General features: G+C 45.7%; 1 protein-coding gene and 1 long non-coding RNA gene across 2 annotated transcripts in view; one reads left to right on the top strand and one right to left on the bottom strand.

The window, feature by feature from the left end:
* Nucleotides 1–17,609, top strand: part of CA10 (carbonic anhydrase 10) — a 495,011-nt gene that overhangs the window by 428,828 nt on the left and 48,574 nt on the right. The gene's annotated exons all lie outside the window — the stretch shown is intronic.
* Nucleotides 8,765–17,469, bottom strand: LOC122233504. Its single transcript, XR_006211054.1, has 3 exons — nucleotides 17,356–17,469; nucleotides 14,797–14,903; nucleotides 8,765–8,802 (listed from the first exon to the last, which is right to left on the bottom strand). It is a non-coding gene; the product is annotated as an uncharacterized LOC122233504 (long non-coding RNA).

Genomic DNA, 17,609 nt, shown 5'->3' on the forward strand with positions numbered 1-17,609 from the left:
GTAGGCTTATTACTTATAGGCCCTGGAAATTACACAGTACACCTGGGGCCACCCAGCCAGGTTGCAGGTAGAGGGAGAGCACACACAGGCCTGGAGTTCTGCTTTTATTGGGGTTAAAGGTGAGGGCTGGGGTTTCACAGTCTCAGTCTTTCTTGGTGAATTTAAATATTAAGAGTGGAAATTTAACACACAGGAAGAGAAATGACAAGGGGCCCAAATAGTCAAGTTATTGAAATCAACCAAGATCTCTAAAACAAAGGAGCTTCAGTGGAGACAGGTGGCCTGGCTTTTTGTCTCGTCGTGTGTTTATTTGATTGCCTCAGCAATCAAAGCTTTAGTGAGGCACTTGCATTACACAAAAGGAAAAAAAATAACTGTCAGGGCTTATGCTACAAAAGAGAAATCACTTTTCCCTTGGTGAGAACCGTACTTTATGACTTTCCTCCCCCATAAATCACCTCCTCAAAGTCATGGCAGCCACTCTTGGACCATGACATCAGTGTGATCCCATAGGACACCTTCCTTACCAAAGACTGTGCCCAGGCAGCCTGGGTCCCTGAAAGAATCAGATACACCCACTCTGCTGTTTGAGATGGCAGGCAGCCTGGGATCACTTAGGTCATTGCACCGACTCCTTATTCCTCCTGGAAAGGAGCCTAGCTTGCTAACTGTCCAAATTGAATTTTAAAAACTTTAATTAGGTCACCATAAAGATCTATCTCTTTTAATGGCAGAAAGCCCAGTTTCCTTAAGTGTTTCCCCAGGAGCTCATTCTTTGCCACCCCACTACTCCCGTTCATCATGCACCCCCATTAAGGACGCGGAGTGAAATGCTGAAGAAATATTGTCACAAGTGACGATAAGCACAGGGCTGCTTGGAGGGACATGGGGGCTGTTGCCAAAACATAGCGCTGACAGGTATTTTCTCTATTAATTCTCACAGAAATGCTGGAGAATGAGGCCTGGGCTCAGTGTTAACAGACAAGGACTGTGAGAGCACAGGGCCTCAGGGCCTTGCCTACCACAGGCCAATATTCAGACTCACACCTACTAGGGACTTTTCCAGTCTTCCTTCCATAAGAATGATCTTCCAAATGGGCTGATTTCCTACTTGTGGTTATTCAGAACGTAATCATCGTAACTAATGGGCGCAAAAAACTTGGTCGTCAGCCAACATTTATTGATCACCTACTGTATACAGGGCTGTAACAAGACCCACCTGTCAGCAGCCCTCTGTGGGCTTTGTGTGCCACCAAGAGGCTTATCTCAGGCCAACTGGACATTCCTCTTGGCCCTCAGAGTACTAGACCAGGGACTTCATTCCATCCCCCAGTCATGTGCTTTCTCCACATCTGGCCTAGGGGAAGACGTTTGGTCTTCCTGATCCTTGGGGTCCTCCTCTACCATATGGGCACAGTTATTTGTATACAACAGATTCCCAACAGGATGAACATGGTGCCCTCACAACTGGATAATTTGAGGGAAGCGAATTATAACAGTGTGAGTGTGAGAGAACCACCAGGGATAAGACAAACAGCGTGTTTGTTACTACCCTGAGGTCCAGAGGGACAAAGGGCAAGAGAAGTGACCAGAAGCTAGAAGGAGAGATTCTTGTAGGGTTTGGCAGCCTGGAGAGGGTCAGTGATTTGTAGGACACAGCCAACCTCACAGGGCAGAAGAACCCTGATCTCCCTGGCCTCCTCCCTCCTATATCCTCCCTGTGGCTGCCACTGACCAAACTCTATGAGAGACAGTCTCCCCAGGCAGAGAGGAGAAGGGTGGAGAGGGAGTCTGGAGGCAGATATGTCTGCTGTCACACAGTGCCTGTTCCACCTGCAGCAAAGTGACCTTAGGAAAATGAGATTAAAAAAAAAAAGTTGTTTACTAACCCGGGAATAAGAACTACCTGTCGTAGCCCTCTATAGGCTATTTAGTGTGTCACCAGGACAGGGATGAGAGTGATCTACAATCTAAAAGATGAGCAGAATAGAATCTGTGTCTCTCCTCTTTGAACTGAATGGTGAGGAGCTGGGTTATAAGGCAGTGTCATTCAAGGAGCTTCAAACATAAGCATCCTGGATTTGGGTCTGAATCTGCCACCTACCAGTGAGTAATCCCAGTGAGTCCTCACCCTCCCTCTGCCTCCATGCCCTCACCTGCAGGGCAGGGACCCTACTGCCCACCTCACAGGGTGCTGTGAGGCTTAAAGGGGACAGAAAGGGAAACTCATAATGCCTGACACTTGGTAGGTACTCAAGAAATATATTATGGAGTGAGTGAATGAACGAATGATTCCTAGGATACCTTCTGGCTCTCAGATGACAGGGATCTGATTCTTTGGATTGGTTGTCAGGTTCTATAAGGAACAGCTTGTGACATCTGGGCAAGGTACTAAACTTTGAACAAGACCTAGGGCAGGACAGGTGGTTGGAGGGCAGGTGACTGTAAGGTCTGCAGAAGGAAGGGGTCGCAGTAGAAACAATACACCTAAGACTCTATCCTAAGTCATAGCCTTCTGTGGTAGCCTCTGTGTGTGTGGAACTTGAATATAAGCCAGTCATTTTGATAGAATATCCAATTTGTCAGAGTAGGGTTCTTCTGGCAATACATTAGAAACAACTGTGAAATTACCTTTCTTGGCCAATTCCCAAGTATGGGTGGATAATTGAGAATTAACTATTATGAGACTTTCATTTGGGGATATAAGTAATACTTAAAGGATGAAGATCTTGAGGGAAGGAAGCCAGTTGAGTATCTTAGGATCTAACCAGTCCATGTAACAAAGGCACCTGTCTTCACAGAGCTTACCTAGCAGAGGGAAACAGACCATAACCAAGAACCATAATATGATATTTAAATTTATCCTGTTGGGGATTGAGTTACATCCCCCCAAAAGATATGTTCACATCTGAACCCCAGGTGCCTGTGGATGTGACCTTATTTGGAAATAGTCTTTGCAAATATCATCAAAGCGAATTAAGATGAGATTATTAAGGTGGGCTCTGATCCAATGCCTGGCATCCTTGTGACAAGAGGAAAATGTGGACACGCACACACACAGAAGATGGCCACATGAGCACAGAAGCAAAGACTAGAGTCATGCTGCTACAAGCCAAAGGCTGATGGCAACCTGCAGGAGCTAAGGAGAGAGGCATGGGACAGATTGTCCCTCGGAGACACCAGAAGGAGCTAACCCTCCCCACACCTTGATTTTGGACTTCTAGCCTCCAGAACTGTAAGGGAATATGTTTCTGTGTTTTGTTGTAATTCGCTATAGCCACGTGGGGAAGTTAACACATATATTATGTTAAAAGAAGCTAAGCGTCACAGAGAGAAAGCAATATGCGGAGCAGAGCGAGAGGGATAAGGAAGGAAGAAGAAGGGTGGGCAGATGAGCGGGGGTCTGGAGAAGCCGGGGCAGGACCTATTGAGAAGGAGAGGGAGGAGCCATGCAGAGATGGGGCGGAATGTGGCAGGCAGAGAGAGCAGATGCCATGGAGGCCTGAGGTGACATGAGCTGTGTTTGAGAAGCACCAAGGAGGCCAGCGTGGCAGAAGTGTGAACAAGCAGAGGTGGGGGCGGGGGCATGAGGGTTGCAGGGTCAGACCGTGAGTGGGAGGCCCTTGTCAGGTGTTCCACCTTCACTGGAAGTGGGGTGAGGGGCTGGGGGAGGGGGACGCTGCAGTACACAGTCTGAAATAGGATTTGAAATGCTCCCTTTGGCTGCTGTGTTGAGAACAGATGGAAGCAGGGCAAGGACGGAGGCGGTGGGGGGACCTGTTCAGGGAGCCCTGCCACAACCCAGCGAAGGGTACCACCACCTTCATGGACACCTTCACCAGGTTCCCGAGGACACCCTGCGGGGGAGGAGGCAGGGCTGGGATTCCCGCTCTGCTTCTCTCTATAGCATCTCACGGCCTGCAGGTGCACCACCCAAAGACCAGGCTTCCAGCCACAGAGGACTTGATGCAAACTTACTCTGAGACAGAGAAGGAAGGAAACTTGCCTGCCTTCCTGGGTTCACCGCCCTCGATCTCATGTCCACCTCACAGAGATATCACAGGAATCGAATGAGGGAACAGCTGTGGAAGCATTTTTGAAAAAGCATAAAGCACTAGATAAATGCCAATGATTGCAATTAATGCTAATATCAGTCACCCCTCTCTTCACCCTACAACCATCAGCCGATAAATACCAACAAAGCAATGTCTTCATGAAGAGACGCATCCCCACGTGGGTACGAAGCTGATGTGCACACCTGCTGGGGAGGGTTTTGCATTTAATGGATTTCACTGTAACAAGATCAGCGCTGCTCCGGTACCGTGGGCCATCTGTTGGGCTGTGACAGTAGCCTTGTCATGCACAACCGGACCTCTGGAGGGAACGGCAGTCTACCAACACGCAGTAATTGAAAGCATTCTGTTCTGCGATGCTGCTTTTTTTTCCTTCATAATTTCATTTTAACGATGACTGGTTTTGTTTCTGATGCTCTGGAGGGATGTGTTGGCTGAAGCGAAGCAAAGATTGGGTGGGCGAGGGGTGGGGGTCAGAGGACACGTGCTGGCAGTCAGGCATCTGCCTGAATCAGGGGCCTGGGGGCCATGCATGCCTCTGGGTAAAGGAAGAAGAAGGAGATTGGTTCAAAGGAAGCTTGGAGCAAAGACAAGAGGGAAGGCAAGATAATGGAGAGCAGGTTGGTGTCTCTCTGCCAGATGCTGGTCCTCTGTGAAAACTGAAGGGGAGTTGTTTTGTCCAGCAGCAACCTTCAGTGGCTGGGACTGCAAGCTGTTTTGCTTCAGGTCTGGGTGAGTCATCGCAGCAGAGAGTAGAGGAGGGAACATTTTCTCCAATTCCAGGGAGCACGTAGGGATGGTGGTCGGAGCCAATGGTAGAGCAGCAGTAGTGGCATCTGCTGTGTGGGGAGTCGGGGGTGGAGGGGAGGGCAATGCATAAGCAGTGCCAGAGCTCACTGGGCCTGGAGGGAGGCAGTGAAGCAGCATCCTACAGAGGGTTACGACCCAGGAGGGGGCTACCTCCACATGACCAAGTATCTCATCCCACTGCAAGTGTGGAGCTGGAAAATCAAAACAGATGGGTTACCTGGGCCCCTGCAGGGTCTTAGAAATGACTGGAAGGCACAGGAGTGTCAGGGGAGAGGGATGAGGTTGTGCAGTTGTGCAGGGCTGGTAGGTAGTAAAATTGAGGCATATAAAACCATTCGTAACTCCGCAGTGAAGAATACTAGGGTTTTCCAGTTTGCAACAGTAAGACCTAACTCTCCTGGATGTCTACAATATGGCAGGCATGGCACTGAGTGATTTCACTCACGTATTTGTTCATATACTTTTTTGTTTGTTCATTCATGCAGTAGATATTTATGGCATGTCTACTACGTGCCAGGCTCTGCTCTGGTTGCTGGGGATACATCAGTGTGTAAAGCACAAAGATTGTGGCCCTTGTGTGGCTTATATTCTAGCAATAGAAGATGGATCATAAATAATAGATAAATAAATACATTGCTTTGCATATAAGGAGATGCCGAATGCTATGGCAAAAAAAAAAACAGCAGACCAAGGGGTCTCAGGAGTGGTTGGAGGAGAGTGAAAAACTAATTAGTCAGAACAGACCTCATGGAAAAGGGGACATGGTAGCCATGACTCGCAGGAGTGAGCCATTGGGTATCTGAAGGGGAAATATTTGAAGCAAAGAGAAGAGCTAGTGCAAAGGCCCTGTTGTAGGCACATGCCTGATGATTTTAAGGAATGGTTAGGACGTTGATGCCGCTGAAAAGGGGTGTACAGTGGGGTAGTATCATAGGATATTAGCTCAGAGAGGAATCGGAGGTCCAGATCAGGTAGGACTTCATATATGCTTAATCCTCACAGTGAAACTGAAATAGATGTTACCATCCCCATTTTACAGATGAGAAGATGGAGGTTCAGAGAATTTAAGTAATTTGCCCACATGTATACAACACATAGGTGATGGGATAGTCCAGGTCTAGCATGATGCATTTTCCAATACATTGCATTATTACCTCTTAGAGGCCCCTGTTGGAAACCTACCCGTGTACGTATGCTAAAATCGATATCACATGCTTTACTAAACTATTCTCCATAGCCAAAACACATAGACATATACACATACACTTTTACATCAAGTTTCCAGAGCCACATTTCATTTATAAGCACCCCTACTACTTGGGATTTTTTTTTTTTCTCAGCAAACTCTGAAAATGACTCAGGCCGATATGAAAGGAAGGGCATACTCTCTGCACCATGGGGCATCTGGAGAGTGGGGACAGTTTAGAATGTACAGGACGTCAGCCTGTATACTAGAAATTGTCATTGGCAATCACCAGGTCACAGGAAACAAAAAGCTGTCCGCTACAAAGCCAAAATTCCACTTCCTGTGACACCATTTCCTCATGTAATTGTATTTATCTCAAAGTGGAAGTGAGTGCACACAGATCATCTACCTTTTCCCTTTGCTGTTTGTGTAACAAATGATGTTCCCTCACGTATTCACTCATTCATTCAGAAATTACTGAGCATACTCTGATGTCAAGAAAAGAGAATGGCCTTTGGGATTGAATAGCCCTGGGCTGCGATCCTGGCTGCTCATGTTAGCACTGGGGACCTCACATGAGGTTATTCAGCCTCCCCAAGCCCTGGGTTTCTCATTTGTAGATGGAGACTTAAAAAATCCCTGCTCTGTGAAGTCCCAGCATAGCATGTGATGTCGCAGATGATAAACAGCTGCTGTTATTTTGATTACATGCTTCTGGAAGAAGACAGGTAGATGGGGGGAAAGATGCAGATCACACAAAGAAAACAGTACTACAAACTGATGAAGGCGTGAAACAGCCCATAACAATAATAAAATACAAGAATAATGATAAAAAATATTATTACCAATTATGGTTCCAAACACAGGCATCATGTCATTTAATCTTTCACAGCAATGTAAGAGATAGGCATGAATATTATACCCGTTTTACAGACAAGAAAACTGAAGCTTAAAATGCTCAGTGATAAAACTGGTCAGCAGTACAAACCATGGTTCAGAATAGTTTAGAGCAATGCAGAGGTGTCCAGATTCTTGGATTTTTTTATGAATCAACATATCAGTTATCCATTGCTCCATAACAAATTATCCCAAAACTTAGTGGCTTTGAAACAGTAAACATTTATTATATAGCCCAGTTTCCATGGGTCAGGGTTCTGGGTGGTTCTGCTAGAAATCTCACAAGAAGTTGCAGACAGATGTCAGCTGGGATTTCAGTCATCTGAGGGCTTGACTGGGGTGGGGGATCCATTTCCAAGATGGCGCACTCATGTGGCTTGGGAGTCAGCACTGGCTGGTGGCTGGAGGCCTCAGGTCCTCACCACACATTCTTCTCCATGGGGCTGCTTGTGTGTCTTCGTGACATTGTAGCCGCCTTTTCCGAGAGCAAGTGATCCAAGAGAACATAGGAGGAGGTTGTGATGTTTTATTATGTAGCCTGGGAAGTCACACGCTGTCATTTACTCAGTACCCCATTGGTTTCACAGAATAGGGCTTCAGAAGTCCGAGTAATTAGCTTGGATTTTATTCTACACAGGATGGAAGCCATCAGAGTCTTTTAAGCAAGGTATGACATGGTCTGTTTTTAGTTTTAAGGTCGCCTTGGGTACCAGAGGGAGAATGGATTGGAGAGAAGTCAAATGTAAGCAAAGGGTCGCAATGTTGCAGTTTAGACGTTGACAGGATGGCACTGGATGTTTTCACATTGGTGCTGAAGAATTTGCTGGTGGATTAGGTATAGGTACTGAAAGAAAGAGAGGAAAATAGAATAAAGCTTAGATTTGGGACTTGAGCAATCGGTGGATGAGGACTAGGTGTGACGTGGGGGTAATAATCAAGTTTGTTGTCCATGTTAACTTGTATACGTCCAGTCAGAGAAATCGGTAGGCAGTTGGGTACAGAAGCCTAGAGTGGTGGTTCTCAAACTTGGCTACATGTGGGAATCACTTGTAGAGTTCAGATTCTGACTACTTGGTCTAGGGTGTGGCCTGGATATTGGGATTTTTTACAACAATTCTCCAGATGATTCTAATATGTAGGAACCTTTGAGATCCGCTGAGCTGGGGTTCTGGGGAGAGGTCAATTGAAGATTTAAATTTTGGGTGTCTTCAGGGTATAGATGATACTTAAGTCAAGGGACTGATTGAGATTCTCTGGAGAGACAGTGGACTGGAGAAGAGAAGGCCAAGGTCCAAGCCTGGGGGCACCCCCAAACCCCAACATTGGGAGGGTGAGTAGAAGCCCAAGAGGCAGCCGCCAACACTTAACTCAGGCATCAGTACCTGAAAGGCAGGTGTTAAGCTGTCCATTCTCCTCCCTCTGACTTTTCTGGGCTTCTTGTACATTCTCTCCAGCCTATCCCTCTGTCAACTTTGGCTGCTGCTGAGGACCATTTCTATTCCCTGGTCAGTGTAATACAAAGCAATTCATTTACCAGCTGTTCCCCCTTCTGATTGTTTGTTCCAAGACATATTATTCCACATTTGTCCACATTAAACTGCATTTTATCACCCATTATCCCAAGTCCTTCAGTGATCCGGGCCCCTTTGCATTTGATTGCAAGGCCCCATGATTTGTGGTGCCTGCAAAAGCTGTCATTTGCAAATTTGAAATCCTTCTTGCAGGACCATTAGGTGGGTCATTAGCATCAATAACACGGAGGAGCTGTACCTGGTGGCTTCGCAGAGGCAGGAAGAGACACAAGGGACCGCTCCTGGGTTTGTTTGTTTTCTGCGCCTGAAAGACACAGTGACACCTAGTGCCCCCTCCACTCCTCCCCCATCCACAGCTTCCCCTCCTGTCCTGCCGTGGACACGAGAGTATCTCCAGTGATTTTCAGACTCTGACTCTTCACGTCATCCTCTCCGGCATCCTTAGCCTCCAGACATCTCAATAATTTAATAAACCGCTCACACCAGCGCGCCTCTGGCTATCTCTAATCAAGCTGGGTGTGTTTTCCAGCCATCTCTTGCCTAATGGTAAGGGACGTTTGTGAAGATCAAACATACATTTGCATTTCCAGTGTGCGAGTCTCCACGGGGCCATGTCTGGTAAACATGTCTTTCTTGACACTGTCCTAAGGATTCGCCTTGGACCTCCGCCTGGGACCCAAAGGGATGTGTAAGTGAGTGGTGCCCATCTAACTTTTGCAGTCAGAAATTCAAGGCCAAAGGTGGCATTCAGACACAGGACCCCAATCCCCCTACATCCCTCTACCTCCCACCCCAGGTGCCCAGGCATCTCTCTCTATGCTCCTTTTAATGAGATTTTAGTTTATTATTTTCAGCTTACACATGTTAATATTTTAAGGCATCATAAATCCTTCTTGAAGGCCTGAGAAATAATTAATCACAGAACCCATTTATTTTCCTCACAAACACTTAGAGCGCACCTACCCTGGGCCCTGATGTGTAGGGGACACGCAGGTGTGGATAAGAGCTTGCAGTCCGGTGGTGAGCTGATAATGCTAATGAGGACCATTGAGCTTTAAATGTGTTTCCTAAATTGTGCATTTTGGAAGCCTGCTCTCACATATTCCTTTCCCCCCCAGATGTCCCATCCCACATATTCTTTTCCCCGCCAGATGTCCCATCCATATAAGCTGTTCTTTTCAACCTGGGCAATGCCAGCTCCCACCATGGGGCCTTTGGGGACACAATGACATGTACTCAGTGCCCCACGGTGCTTGGGACCAGGCTTCACTGGCATGCTTTCAAGCACCCCTCTGCTCAACACTGAGAGAGGAGGTACATTCGTTTCCTGGGGCTGCTCTAACACATTCCCACAAACGTCATGGCTCAAAACAACAGTAATTTCTTGTCTCACAGTTCTGGAGGTCAGAAGTCCAAATTGGTTCCACTGGGTAAAATTAAGGTGCTGGTCAGGCTGCATTCCCTCTGGAGGCGCTGGGGAAGAGTCTGTCTTCAAAGCCAGCAATGGCCAGCTGAGTCTTTTCTCACGCTGGATGGCTCCAGTCCCTGCTTCCCACGTCCCATCTCCTCTGTTCTCCCCCTTTCCTCTTTAACTTACAAGACCCCATGTGGTTAAATTGAGCTCACCCGGATAATCCAGGATAATGTGCTCATCTCAAGATCCTTCACTTAATCACATCTGCAAAGTCTCTTTTTCTATGTAAGGTAACCTAGCCACGGGTTCCAGGGATCGGAACATGAACATCTTAAGGGGCATGTCTTCTCCCTGCAAAGGGCTGGGTAGGGTGGGTGGGAGTGGAGCCATGTTTAGGTCTCTCTAGGTGCACTGACAGCCTCAGCCACTAGAGGGTGACCTCACATGACGCAGGCAACACTCCGCTATCCCGGCTAAAACGGTGGTGGCCTGGTTAATATTCCATTATCTAAGTGAACCCAGTGGCGCGTTTGCTGTGGCATATCAGTTCACAACATATGTACACATGCCCTTGGAGGGTGGCCTACACTGAGTAGCCGCCTTTGACGGGGAGCGCTATTCATGCATAATTTAATCTGTCAGTGTAAGTGTGAATTCCTTGTCCTCACATTGACCACACAACGGGGAGTGATCCAGAGATGAGAAGGAAAGGTCAGACCTTTACAAAGACTTTGCACAAAATAGGAACCGGTTATGTGGATAATTGGGCATCGACTCCATCATAGTAAGACCTCACAGACGGCTTTACCATTTGCAAAACTCTTTCACATCTATTATCTCATTCGATCTGTACAGTGATTCTGGAAGTAGTCAGAGCAAGTATTATTTTTTATCACCATTTTACAGATGAAAAAACTGACCAGGAGAGCTTTAGTAACTCGCCCAAGGTCACAGAGCTAATAAACTCCAGAGCTGTAACTCAGGTCCTCAAATTCCTGTCACAGGCTTTGTCCTCTTCACTACACTGGCTCTCAAAGCTCTAAGGAGCTAATATGCAAAGCAGAGACAAATTTTAAGCCCGTCTTGTCTGAGTCTTAATTGGACCTGTCATTTCCAAGGAGGCAGCACAGAGACACAAAAAGTCTTTAGAATTAGGGGTCAGGCAAAGCCCGGTTTCCATGTCGATAACTTTGGGATGATAAATTACAGTTTACTGCAGTGTTTCCCAAACTAGCCTGATCATTGGAGACCCTGATCATTAGAAGGTGCTGTCTAAAAATACAGATTTCCCTGTTTCCCCAGAGAGTCAGATTCAGAAAGTTTAAGGGGGGGATACACATCTCTGGATTTGTAGTAAGGATGCCTGGTGGTTCTTATAAGCAGACAGGATGGGAAATTATCGTTCCACAAGATTTTTATTTGAATGAACTGAGATGGTGTATGTGTAAATATCAAGTATCTGGCACAGAGTAGCTCTTCATAAACAATGGGTTTCCTCTCTTCTCCCCACCCTCATCAGGGAGTGTCCTGGCTGTCTATTTCTTTACTTTTCAATCATTGATGTCAAGAAGACAAGATCTTATATCCAATGCCAACATTCTAGAACTTTCTCATAGAGAATATGACCTTGGGGTGCAGGGGAGCCTTTGGGTAGTGGTGGTAACTGATCATTTAAGGGAGAATCCAGTAAGTTTATTGAATTCCTGTGAATAAGTGTATTTCACCATCTCCTTTCACCTTTATCCAAAGAGCAGGAGTATCTAGCCCAATGCATTTATTTTACTTATCTGCTGATTTATAAAACCCACCTTCTGCCTTGAGCCCTGAGTACATTACACTCATATAAACAATACACCCCATATAATCAGTCTTGTCACCAAACCATATCCCCTGAGATAAATCCAGCCTCCCTCCGGTGGCAAAGGAATTTTCCTTTTGCCAGCAGGTTCAACCTGTGCCTTGCTTGGTTCAGCTTTCAAAATTAACACCAGCATAAATCCACCCAGCCTCCCATCTTATCAGTTCACTTGTTTTCCAGAGACCCAATGGCAGACTCTGCCTAGAAAATGAATGGCTACTTGGTGGCCAGAGTTTCAAGAACCTTCTTCCTCAGATGGGACTCTGCAGAACAGGTTGTTCATGCCTGGAAAGCAGGGACCATGCCTTGTTTCTGTCTGTCCCCAGGACCTAGTGCATTCCCTGGCATTGAGTGGAAATGTGCTATGTTGTAGTGTTTATAGACTATAGAGTCTGGAGGTTTATGGTCAGAATTTTTGCTTGGAAAACAAAACAAAGCAATCCCACATTTCTCCCTTCATCCAAAACAGCCATTACTTACTTTTCTCCCATCTTAAACCAGTGGTTCTTAAACCAAGGGCAATTTTGCCTCCCTGAGAACATTTTGCAATGTCTGGAGACAGTTTGTGTTGTCATGACTGGGGGATGCTACTGGACAACCCCTACAACAAAGAATTATCCAGCCCAAAATGTCTGTAGTGCCAAGGGTGAGAAATTGGCTTTCTATTTATCAATGCCATGCTTGGCTAAAACTGGTTCCCCAACTGGCCAATGGTAGCACCGTTAGCAGCAGAAATTAGTGTATGCTCATTGAAGCAAAGAGAGAAGGAAACATATTTACTGGGCATCGCTATGGGCCCCAGTATTGTGCAAAGTCTGCCCCGAAGAGTATGTTAATCAACTTTTACAAAAACCCTTCACCATACACATTTTACAGGTCAAGAAAGTAAGGTTGAGTGGAAATAACTTGCCTAGGATCAATGTCTAGGAAGAGACAAAGCAGAAATCATACCCAGATCCTCCTGATTCCAAAACCAGCAATCTCGCCACCATGCAGATTAAGGCCGAAAGAGTAGGGTGGGTAAATGATCATGAAAAGAAGCACCCTAAGTATCCCCACAACATAGATTTTCTTGGAATTTTTACATTAGCCTGGCATTCTGGCTGTTCTGGAATCTGGTGGAGAAATGGAAGATTTCCAGTCTAATGGCCAAGCATATCAGTTCACATCGACACACCCTCCTGCCTGCTTTCCATCCGCCAGTGTCCAAACAGGGCTGGACCTTTATTCCTTTTATTCCGTCTTTTCATTCCTCAGCCCATGGCCATTATGCACCACAGAAGAGTCCCCAGCCTGACTTTGTTTAATGGGGGTGCTTTCAGCATTTAGGAGAAACCAGTTCGATGTTGCAAAGAACTACTGTCCTCTGCATCTCGTTAAAAATCTGTTTAGCTTCCCTGGACGATAGATGTCAGTAGATGTTCCCCAGCTATTGTGATAACCCAAAACACTTTGACACATTTCCAAACACTCCCTGGGGGACAGTGTCATTCTCCAACTTTGAGAACCACTGGGTCCCAAATCCTCACTCATACTTAATTAACGTTCTGCCCAGGCTTCATTGTTACTCACGCACACACACACACGTAGTTCACCAGACACTTGCCCAGCTGGTTCCATCGTCCTGGAGCTGGGAACAGGTTTCTTTGTATCAGGCCATTTTTCTTTGACATTCAGGGGGAAGCTTTCAGGATGAGTCCACATTGACAACCCTGACAGTGGCCTGATTTGTTCAGGGCCTTGTTCATGGTTTTAACACTGAGATCTGCTGTCACATCTCCTACGTATCCCATGTCCACGACTTTGTACCTAGTGGATTTCTTTCTTCCCAAAAGGCTGCCATTCAGATTCCACCCACAGTCAAGGCATTCAGATGCCCCTCCTCCTTGAACTCTACCCATGACTAATCCAGCAGGAATTAGTCTCTTCCTCTGACATGAAATCCCTTCTTATTTTATGCCAGGGGTAGACAGACTTCCCATAAAAGGCCAGAGAGTGAATATTTTAGGTTTTGTGGGCCATATGGTTTCAGCTGCAATTACTCAATTCTGTCTTTGTAGTGAGAAAGTAGTCAGTCATAGATAATGTGTAGAGAAATGGGTGCATCTGCATTCCAACAAAACATTATTTGTGGACGCTAAATTTGAATTGTATATAGTTTTCAGATGTCATGAAATAGCATTCTTCTTTTATTTTCCATTTAAACATGTCTAACCTTCCTTAGTTCATGGGCCAGTAAGCCACATGTAGCCCACAGGCCATAGTTTGCCAAACCCCGCTTTATATCATCACCCTGTTATAACATATGGGTTCCTTGCTGTGCCAGATGGGGTCCTCAGACCAGAATCTCAGGCCCTGCTCCAGACATAATAAATCAAACCTGCATTTTAACAAGATCCCCAAGTGATTCGGGTGTGCAGTACAGTGTGACAGGTGCTACCCTGGCTTGTGTAATAATTGCTGGTGCTCTTGTCTCCCCCTCAACCCTCAATAGATAGATAGGAAACTCCTTGAGGGGGGAGACTATGTCACATATATCTTTGCTTCCTTCGAGTACACAAAAAAGAAATGCAATTGTTTTTGAGAGTGAAGGAATTAATATGGGAATTAATGTTGGGAAAGTGTTGTTCACCAACCAGTACATAGCTCTTAGTCTGTAAGCTGCCCTTCCCTCTTTCCCTCACTCCCTGGTTATTAGACTCTTCCAAAATCTTAGTTTCCTATTTTCCGGCTAATCCGTTAGGGAAGGAGAGAGCTTACTGTACCTAAGACTTTGCTTTGCTAATTAAGATAAAGAGAGAGACAGGAACTTGGAGAAGACTTCAGATCATCCTAAATTGCTTAATAGAGAAGAAGTGCCAATTTTATGCCCCTGAATCCGTCTCTCAGGAGGGCTTGCCTACATCCATTTCTTTCACATGTTTCTCCTGACTGCACTCAAACCTTGCCCAGGGCCCTGTCTTAGATGCTCACCTGTCTTGGAAACAGCTGAGTTGTTAACAACTTTCGCAGTTCCTGATTCTTACCTGAAATCCCCGACACCAGCAAAGCCAAATTTATGACCACGTACACTTGCCAGAGAGCCATACATCCCTCACCAGAGTTCCCCACGTGGACAGATGGATTTTTAGTTCTAGCAAGAAGCAACAGAAACAGAAGATCTTTTTCAATGGCTGTGCTTTTAAGAATACCTAAATCAATCATTCAGGCTCAACCTTTCATTTTTTTATTGCTCTTTAAACATCTAGACATATATGTTTATTTATTTATTTTTAAATTTCAGTAACATGACATTAACTATTTTAAGGTGGACAATTCTATGGCTTTTAGTACATTAACAAAGTCATGCAACCACCACCTTTATCTAATTCCAAAACACTTTCTTAACCCCCCCCCCCAAAAAACCCATACCTGTTAAATAGTCATTCCCCAGGCTTTCCCCCCACCCCCAGCCCCTGGCTACTACCAACCTGCTTTCTGTCTATAGGTTTCCCTTTTCTGGATATTGCACATAAATGGAATTGTACCATGTATACTCCTTGGTGTCTGGCTTCTTTCACTCAGAATGATGTTTTTGAGGTTCACCTCTGTTGTAGCATGTGTGGGGGTTTTATTCCTTTTCATGACTGACCAATACTCCATGGTATGGGTTGACCATAATTTGTTTATTCATTTATCCATCGATGGACATTCGGATTGTTTCCACCTCTGGTCTGTTGTGAATAGTGTGGCTACAAATATACAGGCAGAAGTTTTTGTTTGGATGCCTGCTTTCAGTTCTTTCGGATGTATACCTGGGAGTGGAATTGCTGAGCTATATGATATTTGTATGTTTAACATTTTGAGGAATGGCCAAACTGTTTTTCTGTATGTTTACATTGAGCATTTAACCCTGTACCAGGCACTGGGTTTAAGAGCGCACAGGAGAGTGCACTTGAACGAAAAAACATCCAGAGATAGGAGGAGACCAGAGGGTTGCAGTACTTTAAGAAGCTTTTAGTGTTCTATGATGGTTGCATCTCTCTTGCTCTACTTTACCTTAACCGTCTGCCTCTTTCCATGTACTTCTTTTTTTATTATTAAAAGGAGAGAAGAAGGGAGGACAGAAGCACCATGGAGAGCTCCCACACATATCATCAGCAAGAATCAATAACAATAATAACCACCATTTACTGGACACCTAGTCCATGCAATAGATATTATGAACCCATTTTGCAGGCAGGGTATTGACTACCTGAAGAATTAAGAAACATGTTCAAGTTCAAGTGGCAGGTTGGAATCCTGGTCTGACAACAAAATAGATGGTCTCAACAGTCTACTAACATAACCATTTCTTGACCAGCAGAGATGGGAAAGGCCTAATACAAGCACCAGATATCACACATCAACACTGACATTGGCTGTCAGGAAGCCACAGAGGGCTAACCCTCTGTGGGGCATTTGACTCCACTGCAGACCAGTCATCACACTCACAGGTTGGCCTGGTGCTGAGGAAGGGCACAGCCTCTGGGATTACTAAGAAGATCCAGGATTATTTCTGCAGGGACCAGTTGACAGACACTCGCATACTGTCAGTGGCTTTTCATGCAGGACTGCCCAGAATGGTCTGGTATTATTATTATAAATGAAGTGGGGTACACACAGTCTACTCAAAGTGGAGAGTGTTGCAAATGATTGGTTTTATATCAATTAGAGCAGACTCAGTGCTGTCCCTAATGTGGCATCTCCCTCACTTTGCTGCTGGAAGGGTGGCCGGAAGTCTGTGCCCAGGTCTGTCTCAGAGCTTCTCACACCTGAGAAATCATCACAATCACCTGGACGGCTTCTTAAACACAGATTCCTGGTCCTCGCCCCCAGGGATGCTGACGCAGTAGGTCTGGATGGGGCCCCAGGTTCTGCATTTCCAACAAGCTCCTAGGTGATATTGATGCTGGATGCAGCCACTCATGGCAGATGGTTAAGGTGGGAGAGAGAGAGACAGCAAGAGCTAACAAGAGAGTGAGAAGGACAATGCGACAGATACATAAAGACTGCTTGGAATCCACCAGCCCCTCTGGAGGAGGGTCTCCTGTTGTGCAAGTGTGCTGTCTTATGAATTCTTACTCAATGCCTGGACGGGCATGTGCTATTTAAAAATGTAGGAAAACAGGGGCACCTGGGTGGCTCAGTCAGTTAGGCGTCCGACTTCAGCTCAGGTCATGATCTCACAGTTTGTGAGTTTGAGCCCCACGTCAGGCTCTGTGCTGACAGCTCAGAGCCTGGAGCCTGCTTCGGGTTCTGTGTCTCCCTCTCTCTCTGCCCCTCCCCTGCTTGTGCTCTCGCTCTCTCTCTGTCTCTCAAAAATAAACATTAAAAAATGTTTTAAATAAAAATAAAAATGTAGGAAAACAGTTTGGCAAGTCCTTAAAAGGTTAAACATACAATTGCCGTATGACCTTGCAATTCCACTCAAAGGTATACATCCAGAACTGAAAATGAGTCCTCAAACAAACACGTAGAATGTAGGCTTGTAGATTCCACCTTAAGTAGCACTGGTCAAACTTATTTGTGGCAAAACCCCCAATAACCAACCATTACTCACTTACCATTACTACTTAGGGCAGCTGCAAATGACCATGGTGCTTTCTGTCCCGACAAGATCTCTGTGGGTCTTTCTCCAAAGGCAGAGGATTCCCAGGGGAGTGTGTATCACAGGTGAATGTCCACAGGTGTCCAAGAGAGAGAAAACTTTAGAACCACTGGACCAGAGAACTGGGAGGTTTTAGAGTCCCGGATCCCATTCACATTGCTCAGGCCACACAGGAATAATGGCAGTTTTGCCAGTTATATGAATCATACT

Source organism: Panthera tigris, chromosome E1, assembly GCF_018350195.1.
Source record: "Panthera tigris isolate Pti1 chromosome E1, P.tigris_Pti1_mat1.1, whole genome shotgun sequence".
Taxonomy (NCBI): Eukaryota; Metazoa; Chordata; class Mammalia; order Carnivora; family Felidae; genus Panthera; species Panthera tigris.